Raw genomic sequence first — 20,251 nt, forward strand, 5'->3', positions numbered from 1 at the left:
TGCTGACCCCTCCAGTTGTCAGTACGAAACCGAGGAAGTTTACAGAGGTTACATGGAAGGTACTCTTTTCAGTCTTCACATAAAGGTTATGGTCAAGGAGCCATTGAATAACCTTTGGTACATGCTGTATGTGTTCCTTCAGGGAGTGGGAGTAAATTAGGATGTCATCAATGTAGACGATGAGAAAGCGGTTGGTTATATCCTGGAAAACCTCGTTAAAGGATTGGAAGACGGCGGGGGCGTTAGTAAGGCCGTAGGGCATGACCAGGTATTCGTAGTGTCCTCGTGCGGTGAGAAAGGCCATCTTCTATTCATCGCCTTCACTTATACAGACAAGGTTATATGCACTTCGCAGGTCGAGTTTTGTATAGATGTTGGCACGGCCCACTTGTTCAAGGGTCGCTGGGATCAGAGGGAAACGGTTCTTGACGTCATTCGGGGAACGGTAATCAATACATGGACGAAGACCACCATTCTTTTTTCCAACGAAGAAGAAGCTGGACGCAGCCGGGGAAGAAGAATGACGAATGATTTTCCGGGATAGATAGGGGGTAAACACGGCCCTTCGGTGGGGACACTCCACTCCAGGGAGTAAGTCAATAGCACAGTCCCCTGGGCGATGTGGTGGCAGAGTGGAGGCCTTGATTTTGCTGAAGACATTGCTGTACTGGGCGTATTCAGATGGTATGGTGGGTGGCACTACAGAGGCAGAGTCCTCAATTGTGGTGGCTCTGCAGGGTAGGCTGAGACAACTGGTGAAGCAGGTAGAAGACCAGGACAGTAGTTCACCTTGGTCGCCACGAGATGGCAGGGTCGTGACGACAAAGCCAGGAGTGGCTGTTTGGGGGATGAGAGTTCCATGAGTTGAATGGTTTTGGTGTGGAAGACTCCAATCTGGAGGGTGACGCTCTGTGTCAGGTGCGTAATGAAGCCCGACCCCAATGGCTGCCCATCCAGGGTGTTAATCCTTAAGGGAGGGGTGACAGGTGTTAGATCAATGTCAAGCTCTTGTACTAGCTGGTGATCGATAAAATGACCTGCTGCTCCCGAATCTATCAAGCCCTCCTCGTACTTAGTAACCCCTTTCCCGGTTATCAATACTGGGATGGAGAATTGCTTCTGGGAGATATTTATCAATAAGGACACGCCTACCTGCATGGCAGCGGAGGGACCCTTCTCATCTCTCCGTGGGGGGGCGAACAGGGCAATGGCTGGGTAGATGATCTTTCCCTCCACAGTATAGGCAGAGCCCTTCTTGGATCCGACTTTGACGTTTGATAAACGGGAGAGGAGCATGGCCCAACTGCATGGGTTCTGGAAGACTCGGATGGGATGATGGAATCATGGAAAGAGAAGGTTTCGGGTTCCTGGGTGGCAGAGTTCTTTGGTGGTCGGCGATGAGGTGGTCGATGGAGATGGACATACGAATGTATTGATTTAAATCCTGAAGGTCACCTCTACAGGCCAGCTCCGCCTGAAGTTTCCTGTTGAGCCCTCTTCGGTAGATGGTAAGTAAAGCAGCCTCACTCCATCCTCTCACTGCAGCCATGGTGCGGAACTCGAGGGAATACTCGGCAGCTGAATTGTGTCCTTGTTTAAGTTTTATGAGGAGGTCTCCTATAGGACGACCGGAAGGAGACTGATCGAATACCTCTTTGAAGAGGGTGTGGAAATGGGTCTCGGATCTGAGTTCTGTGCTGTTGGCAGTCCATATGGCGGTGGCCCAATCCAGGGCTTTGCCTGTGAGTAGAGACAACAAAATCCACCCTGCTCTTGTCAGTGGCAAAGTTAGTGGGGTTGTGCTCAATGTATTTGCTGCATTGCATTAGAAATCCCTGACCTTTCCCAGGTGAACCGTCATATTTTCCAGGCATGGATATGAATGAACGAGGGCTATGGGATACGATACCTGGCATCGGAGGAGTAGGGATAGGCTGGCAGAGAAGATGGCAGATTTCCTCCATACACTCCTCTTGCTGGGTTAGGCGCCGCTGTAGCTCCGCTGAATCCATTCCGTTTTTTTGGTGAGGTATTCTGTAATGAATACTCAGGGAGAAAAAGGTGTATATTCACGCGCAGAGCGCGGCAGGTGTTTATTTCGCCTTTGCAGAAGGCAGGAATCGTGGTCACAGGCAGACAATAGTCATACACAGGTAGGCAAACAGGCAGGTGAATCAAAACTAGGACTGGAGGCTATAACTGGTTCTCACAAACGAGCTAGGAAAAGGCTAAGTAGAGTCAAAACGAACAATACCTCACAACTCACAAACAGAATGAACTGAACTAAATAAGGAGCTGATGAGACCAGGTGAGTAACTAACACAGGTGAAATCAATGAACAAAAATGAAAAACAGGGCTACGTTCAAGAACACAAAGAAACAGGGCTATGTTCAAGAACACAAAGTTGACTAAGAAAAGAAATACAGAATCACAAATTAATTTTATTTAAAGTCACAGAAATCCAAATATGCAATCAATAAATAAAGTACAATGTCAACCCTTGACGGACATTCATATTTGATGTGTATCGACCACAAGATAGGAGCCTATACTAAAAATACAATAATTATTATTGTCATTAACCATACCAATCAAAAGACCCCAGCTTACTGATAAGAATGAAATGTTTAGATACATGGAGAATATGTCACAGGTCAAAAATGAAACTCATAGGCATGTAGAGACACTAACAAAGCTTTAGCACATCGAATAACAGCTTTCTAAAGGGTTTCTAATTTCAGTAATGTGGCTGTTACAACTGACCTCAAGTTACTTTGTGCTCCGCTATCCCTCTCTACAGCAAAAAGTTTCCCATTGTTGGTCATTTACCTCCATACACAGTATTACTACTAATTTTCCATGTATTTATTTGTCTGCTGGGAAATACATACCCTGTCTGTGATGTACAGCCCACTTGGATCTTCTTTGAGGAAGTAGAGGAGGAGCTAAATGGCTTCAGTGACCTTGAGACCTTAAATGGGAGGGTGTGTAATAAAAAGGCTGGATTATAATAAATAGAATTAGAGCGGCTGCATACTGTAAAGGGTACATGAGAAATTTCATGACAGATTGTTGGGACCGAGGTCAGAGGAGCATACTTAGTCAATTACTGTGCATAACTAGTGATGGTCTTGTTAAGCTGCTGTAAATGTGACTGAATAAACAATTTGAGAAGAAAATATCCAAGCCAGCACATCATGGTCTGGGTAGGCACAATGGTGTATAGAAGTTTTTTAGTGTGTGAGTACTTTTGAAAGAGTGCTGTGCACACTTTAGGTAGTGGGATACCTAAAGCATAAGAGAAACATACAAGATTACATTTAGACTAACAATTATTTTTGTAATAAAAATGACAATGATTTATGGTGTTGATTATCATCAATTAAAAGTTGAGTATGTGCTATGCAATCAGCTGCAGTGATTATAACAAGACAGTGTGGAGAGGGAACGTATGGAGGACAAAGACAGGGTAACAGAACACACAATAATCACACTGTAAATTCATTCACTATTCAGTTAGTATTGGAAAAGACAAAGAAAAGCACAGAACACTATAATCACACTGCAAATACATCCAAAGACTTTATAGAGGCTAACCTGTTTGTATATCCATAGTGAGCTTTAAACATTGTCTTGATTTCGTCTGAAATACAGAGGACAGAACAGGCCACCACAATATACCAGCCTTAAAGACATAAATTAGACACAAACACAACATCAAAAACATGAGTATGCGATATCAAATGCATCTAACTAATCTGATCTGTTTTATTTATTATTATTTTTGTCAAGTTTAACATAACCTACATTGGGTCATCTCTCTCTCTCTCTCTCTCTCTCTCTCTCTCTCTCTCTCTCTCTCTCACACACACACACACACTCTCTCTCTCTCTCTCTCTCTCGCAGTTTGTGTGTGCCTTACCTGTTTGTGGAGGTTGATACGTTTCTCTATCACAGCTCACAGTACCCAAACTCTCCACCACTTAACTGGACAGGGGCAGGATAAGACAGGGACTAAAGAGAGGAAGATGGAAAGAGATGTTTAAAGAGTGTTTAAATATTTTTGTAAAGTTTACAACCCAGTATCCTGGGTTGCAAGTTTAACATAACCTTGATTGGGTCTTCTGTGTGTGTGTTTTACCTGTTTGTAGAGGTTGATTTTCTCTATCAAAGCAGGTCGCCCCAACACACCAGCCTGAAATACATACATTTGACACATTCAACGTGAGCAATTGATATCAAATGTAACATCTAAATGTGTTTTCATTTTTGGCAAGTTTAACAGAACCTAGATTGGGTCATCTCTCTCTCGCTCACTCTCTCTCTCTCTCTCTCTCTCTCTCTCTCTCTGTGTGTGTGTGTGTGTGTGTGTGTGTGTCTGTGTGTCTTACCTGTTTGTGGAGGCTGAGTTTCTCACAGCACCCAAACTCTCTACAACTTAACTGGATAGGGGCAGGATAAGACAGGGACTGGAGGAGGACGGAATGAAAATGGTGAGAGTGTATCGTGGGTTTAAATGAGGACTAACATTTCTCAATATTGAATCTATCTAGCGTTAAGTTAGCTAACGTTACAGTAACTTCAACTAGCTAGCTAACGTTAGCTAAATCGTAGGCCTACCAACAATTATACAACAATTACCAGCAAACTTTACAGGCTATGTAGCTTGGCTAGCTGATGAAAAACGAAGAGTACATTACATTATATACTATTAGTATTATAAAAAAATTCATAGTAGCTAGTTTGATAAATTATTACCTTTCACGTCGATCCTTGGAGGGAGTTGTCACACAATAATTCACGGGTTCGAGGGCATTATTGCTTTTATAAAACGGTTGCCAACATATTTATACAAATATTGATTACATTTTACAATTAAAAACATTATCTTAACGAGTAAATTCGTTTTTGCATTCTGAAGTTGATTGAGTTCTATTCTCATGTTTTGACCCAGTCGTTCATTCTAAACATTCTATTCATTCGAAGTTGATATGCTAAACAAAAAAATGCCAGGTAGCTAGCTAGCAGAGATTCAATGATGATGAGAGACAAGAACTTCAATAAATAATGATTGAATAAATATCCAATAGGCCTACATAGGAAGAAGACGAGTCCGAGCTAACCAAGGTAGTTGGTGATGTTAATAGTGACGTTTCCGTCGATGGCACACGAGTGGAAGATATGTCCATGGTCCTGGCGCTGGTTGGCGACAGCCAGTGCTTGCGTCTTCTTTGCTGGCACGGGAGAGATCGCATTTCAAAAATGATACATTGTTGCACAGGTTGTAGAGGCAGACAGGTATGTTTATACAACCCCCAACTGTTGCAAACCAAATAGTAGCAATGGAAAATTATGTGTAGACGACTTTTTCCCGAGGGAGATTAAGTGTATGAATTTGCTGCCTGGGCTGCAGACGTCATGGTATTTTGCGGGAGTTATTATCAACCAATCAGCATCCAGGAACCAAACAACCCGTTTTATAATTCGAATTATACGCACTAGCGCTATTTACTCAGTAGCGCACTGCTGGTTCCAAAATGAACCCCTCTTTTGAAAAGGGTTCTTCAAAGCACCCCTTAAGTCTACAAAGTTTAAAAAACGAACTGATGGCAGACTATGGGTTCTTAAATTAAAGTTAAGGTTCCTTTTTTAACCTTATATTATCCTAAAGGATCCTACAGGAACCTAAAGGTTCATTACTTTAAATTACGCTGAAGGATCCTCCAGGAACATTTTCTTTTTTAGAGTGTAGACTAGGCTATATGCCTATTCCTAAAACGCGGATTAAACGTTTGGTCAGTTGAATGAAAAATTGTCATTCGTTTCAATATTGGATTTGGAAACGAACCTGCTGCAGAAAGTGGTTGTTGTCACTGAAATAATAGTTTAATTAACTCAGCTATGAATTACTCCCGTGGAATAGTCTATGTATGTACTCAAATACTGTATTTGTGATTCCATGGTGGAGCTCTTGCCCTTCAGCATACAGTGAGATTTTTCACCCAATTTCTCAAGTCAGAAATAACTTATTTGGTCAATCACCTCATGTCAGACAGTTATAAAATATTGTTTTATTTTTATTTTTATAACATGTTTCGTTCATGTAGGCCTATAGGCCTACATCTTTTATTTTGGTTGCACTCGTATTCTGCATACACATCGACATTAGATTGGAAATATTGATTTCTGACATACCTTAAAATGTACATTATGACAATTCAGGAATGACATCAATAAAACAGAGGACCAACATTGAGAATATTGGGCTTTTTCTCTCAATTCCTGCCACCCCACCTCCCGTTTTCTAAAAACCTCATCCAGAGTCAAAATGGGTAGGCTATTATAGCCTAACATTACGATTGTTAGTTGGGTATTTAGGGGTCCGGTGGGTTTGTTAGGGTTTTGAGAGATTCAGTTGTGGAAAGGGAAGTTCAGTTCATCGTACACGGGCGTCCTGTCATGGTGTAATAAGTGCACGTCATGAAATGGCGGCGGCACGTTTTCAGAGTGCGCGGAACCGCTGCGCGCTCCCGATGGGCCGAACGCTAGGCCGTGGACAGCAGGTGCGCGCGAGGCAGACAGTCCGGAGTAGTGCATAGCATAGTGATAGTTCCTGTCTGTGTCCGGCGACCCACACTCCTGTTGCCTCACGGAAAAGTTGCCGCTGACGCACACAGGCGAGCTGTGATGGCCGTCATAGTCTGGGCTATTGTACTCCGGGGAGATGGCCCCTGGGTAGACCGCGTCGCCGTAGCCGTAGTTATGGGTCCTCATATGCCCACTGGAGCCGGGTTGGCACTGAGGGCTAGAAAGACGGGGACACTGGTACGAGTAAGGGTGCACGGAGAAAGAGGAGTTGGGGACATGAAACCGGGCCCCGTCAGGACACTGCTCTGTCAAGAAGTTCCGAGAGTTGAGCTGCAGACAACCAGCTACTAGATTTGTGGTGGGCTGGGACAGGCCCTTGCACAGTGTCTGCACGTAGGATAGTACATCTGGCCTTTTCCCATTGCGCAAGATCTCCCCGAGCGCCCAAATGTAATTCTTGGCCAGTCTCAGCGTCTCTATCTTGGAGAGTTTTTGCGTTTTGGAATAACAGGGGACCACTTTGCGCAAATTGTCCAGCGCAGAGTTCAAATCGTGCATACGCGTTCTCTCTCTCGCGTTGGCTTTTTGACGCCGCACCTTGGAGCGCTCAATCCGTGCTTGCGTCATCTTGGGTTTCTTTGGCCCGCGCTTTTTGAGTGTGTCTCCCTCCTCGTTCTCATCCCCACACTCCTCATCGTCGACGTCAACGTCGTCGTCGTCATCCCCAGCCATCTCGGACTGATCCCGGCTGCTTCCCACTCTGGCATCGCCATCATCCAAGTCGTCGTCTTCCAGGTGACCCAGGTCTTCCTCATTGGTTTTGGAATCCTCGCCCTCGCTGACCTCCACCCAACCCGAGAGCTTCTGGACATCCGGCAGAACCTCGCTGAATAGCCTTGTCAACATGGTGGCACTGGAAAACACGTCACAAGACAGATGAAAACTGGAGGCCTAGAAAAGCTGTTTCAGACAGTGCATGGTCTTGGTGATAGGCTGTCTTATCCGAATATAGATTATTGTTTCTGGAAATATTGATTTTGATTGACAGACGAGATGCAACAAAAATTGATACAAATAATATGCCTAATCTAGTTGAATGCAGATGGGCGACAGACGCGACCCAACTAAGCGTGCCATCTCACAGCAGGTTTTTCGGTGCTGGCTCTATCATGAGGTCCCATGGGGCACATTGTGGGGCGAGTAGACCCGTTCAGCCCATTACCACACATACACTATTTCTGGCCACATTCTAACACAGGCAGAATAAATTCTGGACTAATTTTAGAATATACCCTACCCATAAATGAAAACTAATTTCAGATAATAATCATAATTTACTTTATTGTTATTTGCATCGAATAAGAACCGATTCTACGCATGGGTGATGGGCCTAAATGGTTAAGCCAACTTGACATTACAGATTTAATGTAAAATAGTATTTGTTTTATTTTCTTTCCTTCCCCCCTTCAAAATTAGCGGGCTACCACACTACAACTGTCAAGCCTTCAGTCTATAGCTGGGGACAACTCTGCTGATAGTTAGGCCTAATACACATTACCAGGTTAATTACATCCTATAAGAATACAGATGTTCTATTGATCGAAATAAATGGACAATCACGATGCTCCTCAATGAATTGATAGACTAAAATATATTCTATTTCGAAACAATACGTTTCAGCTAACCCATGGATTTGAACTGATATATTCGATTCATTTTGGCACAACAGGCTCCAATTCCACAACAAATCACGCCAAATTAATTAATTAATCTATCAAGATATTTTAGATAAATCATTCAACATTGATAGGCTATTAGAAAATACTTCGTAAATTATTTTTAGCGTTCCAAATATTGTGATCATGTTCATTAAACCCTAATGCTTCTTGTAGGCTAATGAGCCCAGCAGTGCATGTGAGTGCGTGGATACATTTTTCTAATAATATTAGTACAATGTAATTAACACAAACCAATACCTGTCAATTAACCTACATATAACTCTATAGGGACTTCACACGTAGTCTACTACATTTTTCCTGAAAATTGCATTAACATCCTGTTACATTCTAAAATTGTCGTAGAAGCTGCTGGCTGCACTGAGCCACGTAAAACTATGGAAGCCCCCACCACCAAAAACATGTCAAATGTAAATAGATCAATAGGATATGTCATTGTTGAATAGTTTGTCCTTACTGGCTAGTGGCTACGGTGATATTAGCTGTTCCTGATCTGGTAGTAGGCTAACCTAACCAACTCCGGACCCTAGTTGAGGCATTTTATTTTTTGGGTGGCGAATATGAGTTTCCATATAAAACAGCTAATCTCGGTGTAATAGCCTACCCACGTTTTCAGTCGCAATTACCACATGTAATGATTTGCATGACATTGATAAAAATTAAGCCTGGTTTGTTGTAATGTTGTAAGGTAGGTCTACTGTAGCCTACTTTTATATTTTATGAGAGGGTTCATCTCTCATTTTTTATAGGCTACCTTTACTTGATGAGGACATGCTGTTATAGCAACTCTGTATTTTGTCTTGAAGCTAATATGTAATGCGTGTAGCCTACAGACTAGAAAATAAAACCTATAATTGATTGCTTGTGAATTGTTGCATTATTCAATATTGTAATATGTTTTAGAAGAAAAGTTTCTGTCATTGTTGAATAGTTTGTCCTTACTGGCTAGTGGCTACTGTGATATTTATGGTCAATTTGAGCTGCGGACCAATAATGTCGCGTTGCCAGCCACAACGAAAGGTAAGGCAAGGATTAATGTGAATTGAAAAGTAGAATTCTCTTTCGCCACCCAGACACACACACACACACACACACACACACACACACACACACACACACACACACACACACACAAACAAACACATTTACCATATCCCGTGTGCTGCTTTGCATGATTTCCTTTTATTTTGATTTTAGGTTCTGTCCAAATCAAGTCTGTCCCGAAATGTCTCCATTTCAAACGGAGATAAGATTTCAGGGACTTTTAAGATAAAGTCCCAACCCCCTCTCAAAGCAAACGACAAATCTCCTTCGATAAGCCTCCGATATGAATAGAATAATGCATGTAGATCTTTATTGGGCCTATAATGTATGTCGAATTGATTGTTAAAGGCTATGTTATTAAATGCAGTCATCCGCGCTGTGCATGGAATCAATCCCCTCCCGTGTTCGCAATACATGTTAGCTCGGATAAAGAGCGTGGAGCAGGATTAAATGATGTCTTTGACTTGTTCTGTCACACTTGATAGGAGATGAAACAACGAGGGTTGAAAAATATAATTTGATTCTTGCGCAAGATACGCAGTAGCCTCGTTTCTCTAAAGAAATTATGAAATAACAAATGTTCCATTCAACATTTGTATAAATTCTCTCGTTGGTGTTAGTTCCATAATTCGTTTAGGGCGTTCCAAAAAAATGTCTACCTACCGCCGTATCCGAGCTCGGTGACGCGCGTTTGTTTACACCATCTCGGGGTGGCCAGTCCAAGTCCACACCACTCCTGCATGGGCACTTCAATAGGTGAGGCTGTAGCCTTGCTTGCTGCTTCTTCGCTGTGCTATCCCTACCCCAAATACGCGGAAACAGTAGTGTGGTATCCTCTACCAGGGCTGGGTGGGTTACATACAAGCTATGATGCCAGGCCATATGGCTGGCACGTCATTGGCAAGAGCCATCACATGAGCACGGGGGATTGACATGCGCCCGCATTCACAGGGATTGCCTTCCCGAGGGAAGAGGGACTCGCCATCTGTCACAGCGCTCGCACTCACACAGCCAGTAAGTGAGAGAAAGGAAGTAACAAAAACGGAGAGAAAAGGAAGGAAATGTTCTCATTTGATGTCGTTTTTAAGACAGATTTCACTCCTATCAGAGCATAGGCCTAACAATGGACACCCATTTATACATCTATTTAGGCCTAGCTAGGTCATTCCAAAATTTCTGGTGCCTTTAGGATCTCATAACCTTTGAAAAAGAAAATGTTTTGTTTTGTTTTTGTATACTATCAGAAAAAGGACACGTTTGATTTTTCAGAAAAACATATTGGTCAAGGTCAGGTGCATTTTCCAACCTGTTAGTGCATAATCCTAACAGGGTGTAACCTAACAGGGTGGACATTTGGAGCCTAAATTAGCCATAGCTCTGTGTGTGAGCCAGATTGAGCTAGAATAATGGTGAACACTTGAACAGGATTTTAACTTCTCTATCAAACATATTTTAACATTTAGAAATTGGGTTCATTTTCTTCATAATTTAGCCTAACAGGGTGGAAATGTATGAGTGCAACACACAGACTAACAACATGAAACATTGAAAAATAGATACAACTGAGTGTATATGTTTATGTAGCTTTGTACTGTTGTTTTCCCACCAAATAAATTATGACACTTCCTGAATGTGGTGTCATTGTAGGAAGGTGTTGTTTTCTTAAAGGAGAATTACAACAAACGAACAGGGTGGAAAGTGATATCAGGGACACACAGAAAATCTAAAATAAAATAATAATAAATACAATAATCATGAAAAAAACGTTATTGATGAGAGAGAATTTAACTAGGACTATAAAACAATTTTAAATATTGTATTATTTTATGGCTTATATTTCTCGTTGAAGTTGATGAATAACACCTGGGGACATGGCAAAAACACCTACATCCACTGAAAAAAAGTGTTGAAAATGCATAGAATTCCCTTTCAAGATCCATATTTGTGTGGTTTAAGGACACCTGACCTTATAATTAAAGCCTTATTTGCTATTTTACACTAAATAAGAAGTGATATTTCCTGGGGACAGAAAAGGCACCTCATTATAGGAATGACCCAGCTATGCATTTTGGCTATATTATCAGGGATGTTATACACTACATGACCAAAAGTATGTGGACACCTGCTTGTCGAACATCTCATTCCAAAATCATATAAATTAATATGGAGTTGGTCCCCCCTTTGCTGCTATAGCAGCCTCCACTCTTCTGGGAAGGCTTTCCATTATATGTTGGAACATTGTTTCGGGGATGTGCTTCCATTCAGCCACAAGAGCATTAGTGAGGTGGGGCACTGATGTTGGGCGATTAGGCCTGGGTCGCAGTCGGTGTTCCAATTCATCCCAAAGGTGTTCGATGGAGTTGAGGTCAGGGCTCTGTGCAGGACAGTCAAGTTCTTCCACACTGATCTCGACAAACCATTTCTGTATGGACCTCGCTTTGTGCACGGGGCATTGAAATGCTGAAACAGGAAATGGCCTTCCCAAACTGTTGCCACAAAGTTGGAAGCACATAATCACTCCAGAGAACGCGTTTCCACTGCTCCAGAGTCCAATGGCGGTGAGCTTTACACCACTCCAGCCGACGCTTGGCATTGTGCATGGTGATCTTAGGCTTGTTTGGAACTCGGTAGTGAGTGTTGCAATCGAGGACAGACGACTTTTACGCACTACGCGCTTCAGCACTCGGCGGTCCCATTCTGTGAGCTTGTGTGGCCTACCACTTCGCGGCTGAGCCGTTGTTGCTCCTAGACGTTTCCACTTCAAAATAACAGCACTTATAGTTGTCAGAATTTGACGAACTGACTTGTTGGAAAGGTGGCATCCTATGATGGTGCCACATTGAAAGTCACTGAGCTCTTCAGTAAGGCTATTCGACTACTGCCATTGTTTGTCTATGGAGATTACATGGCTGTGTGCTTGAGTTTATACACCTGTCAGCAACAGGTGTGGCTGAAATAGCAGAATCCACTCATTTGAAGGGGTGTCCATATACTTTTGTATATATAGTGTATATCACTGTTTCTTGCAATCAGAGAAAATATAGCATCAATGTGAATTGCACACCAAACCACAGAGTTAACCACAAAGACCACCTAGGTACATTTGTCTAAATGAGTCAATTGAACAGAGAAAATCAGGGCTGTGCTCTGAGAGAGCCCACTAGCTTAGAAATGCCCACATGCCTGGCAGGGCTATCAATCAATCACATTTATTTATAAAGCCCTTTTTACATCAGCAGATGTCACAAAGTGCTATACAGAAACCCAGCCTAAAACCCCAAACAGCAAGTAATGCAGATGTAGAAGCACAGTGGCTAGGAAAAACTCCCTAGAAAGGCAGAAACCTTAGAAGAAACCTAGAGAGGAACCAGGCTCTGAGGGGTGGCCAGTCCCCTTCTGGCTGTGCCGGGTGGAGATTATAACAGTACATGACCATTAAGGCCAGATTTTTCTCCAAGATGTTCAAACGTTCATAGATGACCAGCAGGGTCAAATAGTAATCACAGTGGTTGTAGAGGTTACAACAGGTCAGTACATCAGGAGTAAATGTCACTTGGCTTTTCATAGCTGGGCATTTAGAGGTTGAAATAGCAAGTGCAGTAGAGAGAGAGAGTTGAAAACAGCAGGTCTGGGACAAGGTAGCACGTGCGGTGAACAGGTCATGGTTCCATAACCGCAGGCAGAAGAGTGGAAACTGGAGCAGCAGCACGACCAGGTGGACTGGGGACAGCAAGGAGTCATCAGGCCAGGTAGTCCTGAGGCATGGTCCTAGGGCTCAGGTCCTCCGGGAGGGGAGGGAGAGAGAGAGAGAGAGAGAGAGAGAGAGAGAGAATTAGAGGGAGCATACTTAAATTCACACAGGACACCGGATAAGACAGGAGAATAACACCAGATATAACAGACTGACCCTTGCCCCCCGGCACATAAACTATTGCAGCATAGATACTGGAGGCTGAGACGGGATAGTGGGCAGGATATTGATGGGTGGTGGGACATTGTGGAATGAAAGAGGGGCAAAAGAAGACAGAGCAGAGATAGCGAGGTCAACAATTTTGTCAACGTTGTCACTGCATGTCAGGGGACTTAGAGACTGATATGTGGCTTTCTCATCATCAATGTAGTACATGTTAAGGAATATGTATTGGACCCAGGTGCCCAATATGTGCCAGCATGCATATGGGTAGTGAGTTTGTCATATCATTGAATATAATTGTCACAAGCTGAATAAAATTATATTTTAAATTTGTTGTTGTTGATTGCTATATTTAGTTTAGAAAATAAGTACTTTGACATTGATAAGTGATTTACACATGCATTTGTTTAAGATATTACCACCGATACCATTGGCGCATTCATCCATTGCCATGGACTCGCATAATGTAACCGTCCGGTCATTAGCGTCAGATCTCGCCAACTAGCTAGCTAAAAAGCAGAGATCTGGCTAAAATAGAACGTAGGTATAAATCTGAGGCCTTGTAACTTGCCTTGTAACTGCAGGGACAAATTCCTGTAGCCTAATACAAGCTTGTGTTTATCATGGTAGATACAACTTGCCTAAATCATTAGTCAATTATATTAAAAAGCAATATACTCTATACATGTTCGACTTGGGAAATCAGTTAGCGATTGCCCATACTGAGTAAGATTTTATGCACAGGAGGGGGGGCCCTGACTCTGCCTCGCACCCATGGGGGTGAAAGCTATGCTCCGCCCCTGAATGCAACAATAGCCATATTAATTTCAATTTGATAATATTGGCTATACCGTATTGTAATAGCCATGGCCTATATACTTTTGATGATAGCTTGATACAGAGCATAAAACAGAAGAAGCATCAATGCAGGACACTCAGGTATGCTTATATTGATTGACATTAAACCTTTTCAAAGGAAATAATATGAATGCAAAAAATGATCTGGTCTAAAGCTATTGACATAGTCTCAGATACAGGCGTTGAGGTCCACAACACTGCTGGTTTTCAATCTTCCCCTCTATTCTGGGACTGACACAGACCTGCATGGGAAACCTGGGCTGCGTTCAGTAAATGTTTACCTTCTGGAATGTTCAATTGAAAGGAAACGGTGCTGTACTGAACGACCAGTTGAAAAAACGGGGAGGGGTTGGGTTGTGGGTTGGGGAATGTTGTCAGCATGGCCACTGCCCTTTAAATATGTCACTAATTGCTTCAAGAAACACCTTGCACACCAACCAAACGGTGGCAAAAATAACTCAAAGTCTGTTCAATAATGTTTTGGGGAAATGTGTTGTTCAGTACAAACCGTTCTGCAACTTAGCAAATGTTCAAGCGAACTGAACGCACCTCAGGTGAGTAGACTCTCCCGGACAATCAATGACATTCAATCAATAAAGAAAACCAGCAGTACAGTCCAATGCAAAAAAGGAAGAGAAAAACCTGTGCACAGCAGTGTGTCCAGATCCAGTTGCTGGTTTTGGCAGGAACCACTAAGTATCCAAAACATGTAACATGTTGAATTACCCTATGAGGAATTCATCATTATTATGAAATTATATTTGTTATATGTTACAGGCAAGATGGAAGCATTTCAGATACATTAATGGCTAAGGTACTAGCATTAACAAAGTTGTGGGTTCAATTCCCACCCAGGCCATTTCTGCTGATTGTCGTTGCGGGGGAAAAGTGGCTGCCCAAAAGCGGATTACTCTGCGGCTGCCGGCTATAGGATACTTTTTCTTAGAATAGAATAGAATCTAATGGAATAGATACTTTAATGTCCATTTGAGAAACAGAAATGTATCTTCTGCCTAACTCATATACACACATGGAGTGGCACCCCAGGATGGAGAGCAGCTTTAGGGCTTAAGTGTCTTGCTCTAGGCCACAACAGGAGGTTCCTGGGATCAGAGACCAGCAGCCCTCAGGTTCCCACAGTTCCCACAGTTCAGTTTTTATGCCCGGCCCGGGGCTTGAAACAGCAACGTTCCATCTACTAGTCTGCCTCCTGAACCTGTTGGCCAGTGGTTCTCAAACTTTTCTTTTCTGAGGCCCTTCTAAAATGCTTTCAGAAAATGTGGGTACCTCCTACGTCAGAGATAAAATGTTTATGCAAACTGTGATCGATATTCATTGTCAACACTCAAAATATGAAAATGAACAATGTTTTTAATATTTGAATACCTGTTAAACAGTACTCTTCTATTAAATGTAAGTTATTTTGTCCTTACTGCAGCTACTTTCTATTTGTATGTTTTCTCCCTGGCTTCAGGGACCCCCTGAAAGCTCTCTGAGGCCTTCCTGGGGTCCTAGGCCCACTGGTTGAGAGCCTTACCTGCTACCCCATTATCAACAACCCTAAAATAAGATATGTTGGCCTATGTGCCCTTATAGCCTATGACTCTCTGTTCCCTCAAAAGGGTTGAAGCTTGTTAAATGCATTAAAGTGTGTTTTACAAAGTGGAATATGCCAGATGATGTATAAATCACCACCTTTTTGAGCACTGGCTCTCTATATGATGCATGGGCGACACTTAGTGGTCGTGAACATGTACTGTAGTAGTATACCTACACCTAAATCATTCCTAGTCTCTTTTTTTCATTGGCACAAGACCGGTTGATACCACCACCATTGGCGATTTTAGCAGGTAAATACATCTTGGTGGGGCAAACTCAACCATGCCAGCAAAGCCACTACACAACACATTTAAATGCACTATAACAGCGACCACAAACTGTTAGGGACTATATTTTTATTTCACTAGTCAAGTCAGTTAAGAACAAATTCTTATTTACAATGACAGCCTACACCGGCCAAACCCGGACGACGCTGGGCCAATTGTGCGCCGCCCTATGGGACTCCCAATCACGGCCGGTTGTGATACAGCCTGGAATTGAACCAGGGGGTCTGAAGTGACGCCTCAAGCATTGAGATGCAGTGCCTTAGACCACTGCGCCACTCGGGAGCCCAGCGGAGCTTTCCTTTCAGCACCATGGAGTGAATCCTTATCACCGCTACACCTGGCTATCAGCGGAGCCTCCTCTGGCAGCGAAACAGTTCATTCAGCCGCATTTACTGCCTTTTTAAAAACCATTGCTGATATGGCTGACTTGCTTAAATAAATATGGTTTCTACTGACTCCTTGTGGATTTGTGGATTTCGATAAGAACCGCATTCTCCTTCAATAACAAAGGATGCCGAAATAAGTTTTGAACCATACACAAACATTATTACATTTATGTTCAGTATATAACAATAAATTCCACTCATTATCTTTATTTTTTAAAGTAGCCAGCTCTTTTACAATACCTCCATTTCTGATGATTTGTCCTTTGTACTGTATGAACTGTTTAAGGATAAACTGGAAGTCTGACATATTTCATGCTCACAACATGCCATTGAACACAAATTATAAAATATTGTGTTCAAGTTATAGTCAAATACTGTATGGAAAATGATATTTACCATATACTATTCTTTCTATTGAGCACCTCAAAAAGAACAGTTTTGAAATGTGTATCTTGTATTTTTGCTATTGGATTAAATGGCAGTTAAAAATACTAAATGGTGAGCCTATCATTATCAGATGTATTGGATGGATTTTCCATATCTGTCCCCATCACTAGTGAATTTCAATGTTCGCACAAACATAAAGCAACTATCAAGTTTATGTTTTTTTCAGGCCCTTTACCACACTGCTGAATTTACTATTTACTACTGAACAATCAACCAGACAAAACACAAATGTTGTAATACAATCTGTATTCAAATTATTCCATACAGAGCACAGGCATATGCACTTTTCTGAAAGATGTTGCTGATGTGATTATATTTATTTGTGTTTTCGTAATCAGTTAGTCTCAGGGTGTTGTGTATATATGTATTTTGTTTGTAGCATGTGTTACAGTTGCATTTTTTAAAAATGTTTTTTTTTTAGCATGCTTTCATTTATACATAAAAATAAATCACAGGTTGATAAGAAGTATAAGATCTATAAGAAGTAATATAATTGTGTGGCATCTTGGGAATAAGTTTGAGAAACCCTTGGTTTTTGATGGATTTGACAGCTATCTTAGCAGCCCCATTTCACATGTTTATACATTTTTACAGGGGAGTGAAATATTGTTTATATATTATACTGTTGAGAAAAATACCCTATGGTGAAACAGGGAGACCGATGCTTTATAACATATCCAGAAGGCTTGTTCTGACAATAAACAAGCAGCTTTATACTTTTAAAGGATGTTACAATATATATTTTAGTTGTCAAGATATGTCAGGACTGTACTACTACACTAATACTACATTGTAACATACTACTACTGTACTACTATCCAAGATGGTAAGTAACCCTTATACGGATCGACAATGGCAGATTTGGGCACTGATAAGCACCTAAACTGGAACGCAGTGGCTGTACAGTAACAAACACCCAAATGTGCACTTCACATTTCCATATCATAAAACTCATGTCATATACAATGTCAATGTTTTTGATCACTATGTTTGATGTATAGTTACAAGATGACATGGCGTCATACCCTGGGTTGTTCTGAACAGAATGAGCCTATGTTTGTCTATTGTGAAGAAATTCGCGGCAGAACAAGCACCTAAATGCACTCATGACTCTTTTCTATGAACACCAAAATTACAATTTGTTTATCTGAATTGCCTTGTGAAAGCCTAATGCCCCGTGTACACTAGCACATGGTAAATTGCCGCGTGCCACTTCAGCCTCCCAGAGTGGCTCGCTTGTGGGTGTGCTGGCAGCATTTGGCCGTCATTGTAAATAAGAATTTGTTCTTAACTGACTTAACTGCCTAGTTAAATAAAGGTTAAAAAGCGCGTTTGATTCTGCGTCAAGAATTCAGCATAGCAAGTTTGTATGAAGGTCTGGTTATTCACAGGTAAATAGTAATATGCTCTAAACCGCTCTGGTAACAACCAAACTTTGCTGCCCTGTTTCTAATCATCCACATGGCTGGGAGAACCTATTCAAGTAAGTAAATACATTTCGAAAATGTAAAAAAACAACAGATTATTAGCTAACTAGCTACAGTGCAGGCTAACTCAAATGAGCTGCTAACGTAGCTAGCTAGTTATCTAGCCAACTTTACATACTTTATAGATAGCTAGCTAAGTGAATTAAATGTTTACCAGCTACCTAACTTCATGTTAGCTAGCTATCTTTATATATTTATCACTGTAAAAAACAAACTCCAAATGCATTTGTAGGTAGCTAGCTAACAGCCATGGAGGAGGGTGAAAGGATAGCGGCCCCATCTGTCAAAGTGAGAGAAGAGAGTAGGCTATTCTGGATAGGGCAGATACTTGTATAGTTCCAGTCCCTAGAAGTGAGGACAGAGAACATAATATTCAGTGCTGTCTAATTTGAGTATAATTTAGTCTGTTTCCTGTGTGGTTTTCTGTCCTCAGATACAGAGAGATGTGAAAGCCTGTCTGCAGATGAATAGGTCCCTAATGAAGAGCAGTGGTTCTCAGTCCTGGTCCTGGGGACTCAAAGGGGTGCACATTTTTGTTTTTGCATTAGCACTACACAACTGATTCAAATGATCAAGTCATCATCAAGCTTCAAGTGGTATTTATGTATTAATTTGTGACACTATCCTTGATATGATCCTGCTATTGTCACATGCTACACATGTTATAAGGAATATTATACTTTAGTAATCCACAATGACCTGGTGATGTAAAAGTCTAATAATGACATTATCTTCCATATTCCTACAGATACCTTGTAACTGGAGATTCCTTCAAAACGATTGCCTACAGTTACCATGTAGGGCATTGCAAGGTTGGGTGACCAGGGCCATCTGGGACTGCCTCCTGGGGCAATTGATGACCCTTCTTTTTCAAGACCTCTGCAATCCGCCCTGGCATGCTGTCAATTAACTTCTGGGCCACATCCTGACTGATGGCAGCCCATTCTTGCATAATCAATGCTTGGAGTTTGTCAGAATTTGTGGGTTTTTGTTTGTCCACCTGCCTCTTGAGGACTGACCACAAGTTCTCAATGGGATTAAAGCCTGGGGAGTTTCCTGGCCATGGACCCAAAATGTTGATGTTTTGTTCCCCAAGCCACTTAGTTATCACTTTTGCCTTATGGCAAGGTGCTCCATCATGCTGGAAAAGGCATTGTTCGTCACCAAACTGTTCTTGGATGGTTGGGAGAAGTTGCTCTCGGTGGACGTGTTGGTACCATTCTTTATTCATGGCTGTGTTCTTAGGCAAAATTGTGAGTGAGCCCACTCCCTTGGCTGAAAAGCAACCCCACACATGAATGGTCTCAGGATGCTTTACTGTTGGCATGACACAGGACTAATGGTAGCGCTCACCTTGTCTTCTCCGGACAAGCTTTTTTCCGGATGCCCCAAACAATCGGAAAGGGGATTCATCAGAGAAAATGACTTTACCCCAGTCCTCAGCAGTCCAATCCCTGTACCTTTTGCAGAATATCAGTCTGTCCCTGATGTTTTTCCTGGAGAGAAGTGGCTTCTTTGCTGCCCTTCTTGACACCAGGCCATCCTCCAAAAGTCTTTGCCTCACTGTGTGCGCAGATGCACTCACACCTGCCTGCTGCCATTCCTGAGCAAGCTCTGCACTGGTGGTGCCTCGATCCTGCAGTTGAATCAACTTTAGGAGACGGTCCTGGCGCTTGCTGGACTTTCTTGGGCGCCCTGAAGCCTTCTTCACAACAATTTAACCTCTCTCCTTTAAGTTCTTGATGATCCGATAAATGGTTGATTTAGGTGCAATCTTACTAGCAGCAATATCCTTGCCTGTGAAACCCTTTTTGTGCAAAGCAATGATGACAGCATGTGTTTCCTTGCAGGTAACCATGGTTAACAGAGGAAGAACAATGATTTCAAGCACCACCCTCCTTTTAA

General features: G+C 42.1%; 1 pseudogene across 1 annotated transcript; it reads right to left on the reverse strand.

Moving 5' to 3' along the window:
- Window positions 1-6,412: 6,412 nt before the first annotated feature.
- LOC311101114 (neurogenic differentiation factor 2-like) lies at window positions 6,413-10,251 on the reverse strand (annotated as a pseudogene). The gene is made up of 2 exons: window positions 10,033-10,251; window positions 6,413-7,502 (listed from the first exon to the last, which is right to left on the reverse strand). The product of its transcript is annotated as a neurogenic differentiation factor 2-like (transcript).
- Window positions 10,252-20,251: the final 10,000 nt, after the last annotated feature.

This window comes from Coregonus lavaretus (genome assembly GCF_964263955.1).
Source record: "Coregonus lavaretus genome assembly, chromosome: 25".
In the NCBI taxonomy this organism is placed as follows: domain Eukaryota; kingdom Metazoa; phylum Chordata; class Actinopteri; order Salmoniformes; family Salmonidae; genus Coregonus; species Coregonus lavaretus.